This window comes from Opisthorchis viverrini, assembly GCF_000715545.1.
Source record: "Opisthorchis viverrini unplaced genomic scaffold opera_v5_284, whole genome shotgun sequence".
NCBI lineage: Eukaryota > Metazoa > Platyhelminthes > Trematoda > Opisthorchiida > Opisthorchiidae > Opisthorchis > Opisthorchis viverrini.
Window position 1 is genome coordinate 327349 of NW_008751943.1, and position 9779 is coordinate 337127.

The window sequence follows — 9779 nt, forward strand, 5'->3', positions numbered from 1 at the left end:
GTCCCGAGTTCTCTGTCTTCTCCCTATCGCGTAGTCTGGCAGGCTCAGTGCAGGCGTAACCCATAGACGACCACTTACGACACGACAAGGCGTGAGCAAACGAACCCCTGAACACCTTACTTTGTTTGAGGCAATTCAAATTCGGCTCTTTCCATCACCAACCACCTTAGCTATGGCCATCGTCTTTGCAACAGGTGCGATACCCTATGTGTTGATCCATCTTGAAGGTTTGATGATTACACTATTCAGGCCAATCCGATGTTCACATAGAGACCTGAGACAGACGTGATATACGTCCTGAGCCACTCGACGAATTTTGCATTTTTATATTCCGGTTAGAGGCTGATAATAGTGTATTAAGTGAGTGATGTGTACTATATATATGCTATACATCATAAATACATATATATATATATAGTGTCTATATCAAGTAATATCTGGTACTGATATAAAGGTTTGTTCGTCATCTATTTGTTGCGTACCACAAGTGACAAGATCGTTCAAACTGCACCGCTCAGCACACACTCCACTATTTACAATGCTTTCACTCTCCGATTTGATTTCAGGGCACATGTAAAATCAGCGGCCAAATGCACTGATGCACCCACATAGCCCAATCTTTTACGCTGACTGTCTGAATACTCTCGATAAACTGGATTTGAGTACAATTTGCCAACATTTGCACCTGATCTCTTTGTTTAGAAAAACAGTCTTCCCCCATTTAGACAAAATTCTCCGACGTTGTACTGTGTTTCAGAACTAGGAAGACAGATTTTTTTCAGATATATAACCCATCTAACTATCTAGGTCCAACTATCTAGTCCAACTATCAGTAAGAAAGCCCGAGTTCGACATACTGACTGAAAGGTTCTTAGCTTGAAAACATCCCCGGAATATCGACCGCTCCTGTCTCAAATTAGGCAACCTGACACTACCTTGGCCCTAGTACTCCCTTAGTTTGGCTGGCATGGCAGTCATGCACCAAAAGCGTCACAGCTGAACGACTGGAAGATGATCTCTCTATCTTCGTATTGATTTGAAAGGAAATGAGATTGTTTGTTAGAAATCAGAATGCGCATCCAATCCACACTGCCACCGTTGCCCACGTTAATCCTGCTGGTATGCAGATTGAACTTAATTTGAGTGCGCATGCCCAGCACGTTTGCAAGCTTTTTACTGTAGGGCGCCCCATTTGTTGTCGTTGTGAGTACAGAGCTGCAAGATATCGACGCAACAGCTTAATGATGACGACGCAACTGAGGTGAGGTGAAGACGAAGATCGAAAGACTTTCCAGGAAAATATTTTTGTAAGACTTCAGTCTGATAAGACGAGTAGTCGACCATGATCGAAATTCATTCAGCCTCTTTTGTGCCATCTATTGATCACGTGATATGCTGAAATTTCCCAGATTTATCCGACAATGTTCGTATAAGTTGCCAGAATTTGCTGGTCCGGCAAACAACACAGGCTATTGGGTTCTCAGTAGTCTCAAACACCAAAATCAGTCATTTAACATGCCAATCTTTGGGGATGCGGGATGTCAACATATGTTTGAGTAAGGTTGTGGCATCAATTCATGGTATTTTTAGGAAGCTAGCTGATCGCCAGGTTAGGTAGTTGTGTAACAAATTCAGGTCAGTGTAGGTGTACTTTTCTGGCGATGCGGGATGTCAACATATGTTTGAGTAAGGTTGTGGCATCAATTCATGGTATTTTTAGGAAGCTAGCTGATCGCCAGGTTAGGTAATTGTTTAACAAATTCAGGTCAGTGTAGGTGTACTCTCCTGGCTCTTGCAAAACCTAGTGACGTTGTCATACCAGCATTCCTAGGTAATTATGCTTTTTTGTCTTAGAAAGCGTGATTTCGATGGGTTTCGAGCGAATGAATGACATACGTAAACAAATATTTAACTAAGTGACTAACTGTGGAAGGGTTTTTAACATGACCAGACACCAGACAAATACAACAAAAGAAAAACAATATAAATATAACTGACTGGAATTGTTCTCACACGATGGCATTTTGTAGACGAAGTAGTGCACCATATATATATGTATATTTATATATATATCACTTATACTAAAACAGGGAGAAACTGAAACTAACAAAGAAATATTTTAAAACGAGTATTCCGGTAACACGTAGTACGAATGAAGAGATAGTCCTGGGGGTGAACTCGAAGCTTGTCTCCTCAATCGACTAAGCTGCTAAGGGCGTTGACTCTCTACGGCGCCTTCGAGGCACACCTTCGTGACTGATTCGTTAAACCTCTGTCATACGCCTCACTGTTATTAATTTGCTCCTTCTATGACTTCCACAATGATATTTTACGCCATTCTTGAGTTATCCAGAACAAGGAATAAACTCTGATCAAACTAAATAATGTTCCCTTTGCAAACTGTTCACTTCACTGTTAGACCATAATGTTCTAAATGTGATTAAGTTACGTTTCAAAAAGCCCTAAGTAGTATTTGAGTAAAGCTTCGGCTATTATTCAGTTTCCCATGGCCGCACTATCATTAAAACAGAACTACTGAGTTGAACAGACTTCCCCACTTTTGTTTCTATTGTTGGACTGATTATTCCCATTCGATGCTCCTCACTGCAATAACGTTTATTTAGATTGGTCCCAAACGGTTGGAAAGTTGCAAGTCGCATGCACAAACCTAGACACACAATAATGTATAACAATGATACTACAAGAATGGTACACAAGCCGACACATATAGCAGGAGCTCCCTCTTCGCATTTTACAAACGATTTACCCGGTGAAATCTCACGAGGCAGTACAATGGCTGATCTCTATCGAGGAGTCCCTTTCTTGGAGAGTACGTTCGGGGGACAACTTGTCTTGGGAGCAGTTGAGGTGGTAAAAGTTTTTCAACTAAGAGATCATTTTCAATCTACAATCCAACGACTGTCATTAATTAGATTAGATTAGATGATGTTCACATTTACGCTATTAGGCAAGTCAAGCAAGCCGATTACCAGTGGTACTAGGTGCCTTTTCACATATCAACAAAGCGCACTGAGGTGACATTCATAGGGCACGTTTGTCATTTAAGCGGTGTGAGTAAAAAGTGCTGGTGGGAGACAATTTGTAATAAATGTGAGTTCCCGGGAAAAAAAGTGATTCCGTCTATATTTGAGACCGAAAGTGATGTGTATCGGTGTGTTAGAAAATGGAGTTTCAATCATTTATGACGCTATGGCTATTGAATTGAGTAAATTCGACATTAAAGTGATCACAGTAGGCCAGTATGTTCTCCTGATAATTCGCTGCCAAAGGGGAAGTGTGATTGAATTGAGTAAATTCGACATTAAAGTGTTCTGCTGATAATTCGCTGCCAAAGGGGAAGTGTATGAGCGCAGAGGCTTACTGATGAAATACAAGCGTCCTGTACACTGTGACTGAAAGTTCGTCGACCCTGGATTGTGTCTGACATTAACCGACTACATTTATATGTAAGTAAATCGATTGTTAGATTGCTGGCTAGGGCGAGAGTCCAGGGGGCGGATAGATAAATAGACAGATAAATGAAAGGATTTAGATTTGTAGCCAGATGGACAGATAAATAGATGAAAGGTTACAAATTCATCATTATCTCTAGCTGTCACAGTTCTGCCCACCGATGACCAAACGGTTAGTAGCTACTCTTTGGAAACAGGACCTCATATTGTTGGGGCGTGAATCAAGGAATTACAGTGGAGTTTCACCGGAGAGATTTGAAGAGGAAGGTATGTATTAAAGGCCACAACTCTTATGCCTGTGCGTCATCTGGCGCGCAGGTAGACTTTGTCTGCCATTTCCTGTAAGCACCAGTCCAAGGGGCGATAGACACCAGAGTAGCTTAGTTTGTCAGTAATAGCTTGCATATTTGCTTTCAAGCCATCACTTGACATTCCCTAGCTTGTTTCCCTCCTCTCCATTGTTCTCAAAAGGGGCTGTTCCAGGAATTCGAGTGGCTGACTTACGAAGGATATGACTGATCAGACGCAACCTATTGGAGGTGATCAGTTCATCTGTCATGGGCCAGTCATTTCTTTCGAAAACCATTGAGTCCCTCAGTAGTACTCGTCCGACTTTCTCACCAGACTCAATCAATGCCTCGAAGACACCGAAGGTTAGGTACACAGAATTTGTTTATCGTCGTTAGCCCGCAGTGGCCGGGTATCTGACCCATTGTTATAGACTGGACCTTTGAGAGGCAAGCTGGTGTCCCGCATGCACCGCAGATGAAATAGACTGATAAAACCTGTTCTGTACTTCTCGATCTAGACGAGAATATCGTTCTTAGCTTAACGCCGACAGATGCAACACTGAGAGGACTGATAAAACAACCTAGGTTGACAAATTACCCTACTACCTTGATCGGATCCCTGCAAGCATGAGATTATGTTTTTTGTCATCCAATTTTGAAGCAGAACTCTACCGTTTGCGGGTGTAAGAATTGTTCAGAATACATGGAACTAGATCCAAGATCGTCCTTGTCCCCGATATATGTGAGCAAATGCTCTTGGAACATTTTAAACCTACAGGGCTTAGGAGCTGGGAGTGCTACATGATCATGTCAATGACAGTGAAAATGTGAAATAGGGCAGCCTAGCCTGCCACTACTGGAGGTAGCGAGCCCAGGTAACAGCCTCCAGTGGATCTTGAAGGGTCAGCGGAAGAGGGCTCACAGCGTTTTAGGGAGGGCCAACAGACTGCGGGTACACTGCCTTGGTGCCCGGCGACCAACAGTCACCGACAAACTTCATATCACGAAAGAAAACCGTTTATGGTTGTCTTTGGAGGAATCTGTCGAACGAGGAACATGTGGCTGGCGTGTTCTCTTGTGGGACGTGACCAGCTTGGTTTTTGGGGGTCCTTGTGCATTTGAGTTCCAGTCAGTCTTTGAAAAATGTGGTCAGACGGCATCTTTGATGGAACAGTTACCAGGCTAGTGCCACAATGGTTCTGACACAGTGTTTGCCTATCCCTTTTGAAAAGAGGGTGCACTGTTGAAGCCTTCTGTTTTGCTAACTCCCTTTTCTTCATTTTACACAGCACCAGTAAATATGTTTAGGTGGATAGTCAGAGGTTCACCACTCTTTTTGAAGACGCCCGGCTGCAAACCATCCGGTTTTGGTGTCTGTTCGTGCTTCTATGGAGGTATTCCGTATTTTACTTTATTTTCTCGAAAACTGAGACTTATATTCCATTCATCCATATGCAATGCTTTGAGGGATTGCGTTGCCGGAGGTCAGCTAAACTGTCCTTTGAAATTTTTGGTCAGTTTCTCAATAAGCGTTTATGCGGATGATTTATTGAACCGTATTTTTCAATAACCTTTTTGCTGACAGTCACTTTTCTTTTGCTGGTCAGCTGAATCAATTAGTATGGGGGGCGCGGTTGTTTCTGGTGGCAAGACCTTTCTCCATCTTTTAGGCTTTCGTTGTTCAGTAAGTCTCTCGATCTTTCATCATACTCTCCACTATTTGTTGTTTGCGGGATCTGTAAGTACCCCCGCACTTATTGCCTGCTGGTATGGTCTTCTAGCACCTATCAGGACCAGTAATCTCGTCAATATCCAGTGGTCATTTGATTGAGTCGGTGAATTATTGGAGTTGAACTTTAAACCTGTTTTTCCGTTTTGTCATAGGCGCTCTTGCTACCAGTGAAAGGAAGAAGGCCTTTGCTGCGCAGTTATCTACTTGAAAACACCAACTGAACGGTTGCAGACTACTGGACAGATGAGCATAACTCTCATATGCATCTTGTTCACAAAAACTGAATACCAGTCTTCTCGAACGTGTCTTCCTGAACTTTTCTGGATTTTTATTGACTATCACTGAAATGTAAGCGAATCCTACAAAGAAATTCCACAAATTCTGCGATAAATCTCACCTATCAATAGACGCAAAGCGAATTTACGAGAAAACATACTACTTGCGTGCCTCATCAGTAGTATCCACCGTTACACCTGTACTATGTTGGTTCTTTTCAGAGAGTAGTTGAGCCAACCCGGGTCGAAATTGCTAAGTCATTTCGGCTCTCCGAGGATTATGGGATGACGTTCTTCTTACAGACTTGTAAAGGACTGAAGGAAATCGAATAAGCAGAAGTCTCCTCGTATGGCGCGATCGGAATCAAACTGCATCCTTCGGGGAAGCGATGGCTCTCCACTGATTACTGATAACCCTCTGATCCAATCAGATCAACAGTTTATTTGCACTCTGTAGTCACCAGGTCATGCCGAGTGAATGTTTATATTGGAATTTAAAAGACCAACTTTATCATTTATATCATTCAACTTTATGTCTCTATTAACCAATCATTTCGGAATTGTGAGTCGCATTCTCAGTGTCATAAATACCTTCTTTTAAGACGTAAGACCATCACCAGATTTTAACTCGAGTTGTTTGGAGGTTGATGGACTCCTATACTTGACCGGCGCAGAAAAATCTGTCCACTGGGAATCCCATCCAATGACGTGTACTAAGCCCGTGGGCTGAGTGCAACTCCTTGTTTTTACACGAGACTTTATCAGGAACGGAGAGTGAAACCTACAGACCGAAATTCTTCCTGGATGCTATAAGACCCGTCCCGTGCTTGAAACGTGCATGTGTGTTTTAGAGAAGCAGGATACCTCATTTCTGTGCCGTGGAGTACAAGCGTTGGAAGATCTTGTGTAGAAGATCGCATGGATTCACCAAGGTTTTATTTTGTTTTTCGTTAACAGCCATTAAATTCGTGAAACAAATCAGGTTGATTACCGCTACCTGAATTATCTAGAGGCGTTTGATGTTAAGGTGTGAACGCACTGAGGGAAATGGACATAGAACGTAGAACTGTGAAAGAAAGTGCTACTTCAAGGCGTAAGAAAGGGACTTGGTTGAGGTAATCTTGAGGGCTGAGATATTCTGACCATTTTGACAGTAGGGAAACATACGAATTTACCAACCGGACCTGTCCTCAGGCTTCTGATGCACTCGTAAGGCAGCTAGAGTAAGATATTACCAGGAGAACCATGCCTGTGTCAGGTGACTCAGGCCTTAGATGGCCACAGACTGAGGGTACCGGTAATAGGGCATAAGTTTCTGTTTCCTGAATTTACGGCACATAAATGGTCTCTTGGCTGCATCGATACGGTGATGTGTTTTCTTGCATTTCAACGGTCCTGCCTATATAACTGCGGCTGATTTGTGGGCCACCACAGTGTGTTTTTAAGGCAGGCGTTCCCTAATCCGTCCTGTCCTGGAGACAAACCCCATCCATCTCAAGTATGAACAAGCTGGTCGGCTGAAGAAAGCGCTTTGTGGACACCGCAATTTTTTTCCCTTCAAATTACCTCTTACTACGATTACTCGCAGGAATGGTTCTCGTTGCTCCCCACTGGTATTCTCGGAACGACTGCAGCTTGTACAATGAAATTCCAACCGCTGTAGGTCGCAGGATCATATATACATATAAACAACACGGCGAGATTGCTCGGTAACCAGAAGTTCCATGGTTCGAACCCGACCTCACCCTCTCGACTTCCCTTGTCTAGGCTCGGGAAATCCGGCAGCATCCCATCCTTCGTGCTTCCTTTGTGTGGCATGGCAGCTAGGCACCGTAACGATGTTACTGCTGGAAAATCATTGCCATATATATATGAATAAGTAGATAGACAGATGGAAAGATGGACGGGTAGCTGGACAGACTGACAGATTTATCTCCAATTCGTCTAACTCGTCAATTTGCCCAAGGCAAATAAGGGGACAAATTCGCCTTGCGCTCTGAATTTAGCAACACCTGATAAATTTGATGCACTTGTGTCTACTCTGACGGTTTCCAGCTTCACTTTTTTTGCATCTATTTTTCATGAGATTTCGCGCTGAACCAAAATGATGGACACATGGTCAGCATTGACAGCACACCAGTATTTGCATAGCAAATAAATTTCCGTGAATTTTGATAAAATATGAGGGGAATTGATGTGGTGGTCCAATTTGTGATCGAACGGAGACACCCTGATTGGTTATTCCATGAACACAATCATTTGAAGAACATTATGAACGAGACATTCACTTGAGCCTCCCGTGAAAACCAAATTGATTTGTAAATGAATGTTTTTGTCGCAATCAGTCTAATTGGGATTCAAGAAGAACATAAGGTTGACAGAAATTCGGGGACTGCACCCAGCTGATTAGCCCCAAGAAGTGCAAACCGGTTGGTGGGTGTCGAAGAGGTTTTCAGCAAACTTGCGAGTAGTTTCCTTTATGAAAACACGTGACCCCTTATACACACAAAAATGAAATGAAACTTGCCGAAGTCCGCATATAGGCACCATTTAGCTTCGTTTAACTGACTGGGGTAAAAATCTTGAACACAAGGTCAAAAAGTAAGGAAATTAGCAAACAGCATGAGGAAAAATGTCGAGATGTAAAGAACCATGGAGATAGGTTTAAACTAGTGAAATCAGTCAAATTATTAATGGAGAAAAAAATAAAAAATGCTCGTCCTACGAGATACCGACGAACTTTGTTCACGCAATTCGTCCTTACAGTTTGAGGCAAATATCCTCCTGTGATAATTCCATCCAAGTATAATGGTCGACCGATCCACTAAAAGCACAAAAATACTTTTTTTCCTGCCAGCTACATATTTTAGGTTGGTTAGCTGAAGGTCGTTTGAATATAGAAGAATTATTGACGAATTTGTACAATATGCTTTGGACAAGCATTTGTGTTGAGAACCGAAGGACAACTTGGTTTTGAAGAAACCTATGTTTCATTTTGTTTCGCTTAAAACATTTGCAAAACAATTATATTTTCAATGACCTTGCAGTGGTACCGTACTTATCTTCATGCAGTGAAAAAGGGCCACAGAATGTCTTCAAAAGTAACACGGATAGTTAAGATCTGTTTAGTCTTTCTTAGAAAGTTTCCTCGTAACAGAGGCTTCAGAACAGGTTAAACGTTACTCTGAAAAATATACGACGAAGGTCTGTGGACGGGAATCGCTTCTAGAAAATACCACGCGTCTTCAAATTTTATCCATCTACGCAGACTACACTGGGTGGGATAAGTCCTTCGCGAACCATAAAGCAGACTGATTAGGCACTTAGCGATACCTCTGCCTTAGCAGTAGGACATTCGGTAGCCTGTATGTCCACAGTGGAGGCCGTCCTCAGGTGGTACGGGGTGCCAAACGGCTGCTTGGATTTCGCTGCCAGTTGTGCTTTGTCGAGAGTAGCATTTCAGAATATGCGTGGAACGAATTCGTGCACCACATACGGTGAAAGGAAAGGCCGTCCTCAGGTGGTACGGGGTGCCAAACGGCTGCTTGGATTTCGCTGCCAGTTGTGCTTTGTCGAGAGTAGCATTTCAGAATATGCGTGGAACGAATTCGTGCACCACATACGACCAGTGAAAGGAAGGAGTCCTTCGCTATGGGGCTACTTATTAGAAACACCAACAGTAAAAGACTATTGGACAGGGAAGCAAAATGCTCATATGCATGTTGTTTACAAAAACTGAGTAACCGCCTTCTCCTCGAACGCGTCCTCCTGAACCATCCTGGATACTCACTGACTATCATACAAATGTAAACGAATGCTACAAAGCAGTTCCACGAATTCTGTAATAAATCTCACTTCTCAATAAACGCGAAGCGGATTTACGGGAAAACACACTACTCGCATGCCTCATCGGTAGTATTCGCCGTTACACCAGAGCATGCTGCATGTATACAAGATGATAGAAAGTTAAGGGAGTCCTTGGTAAATGGTAATTATGATATGGTATCTG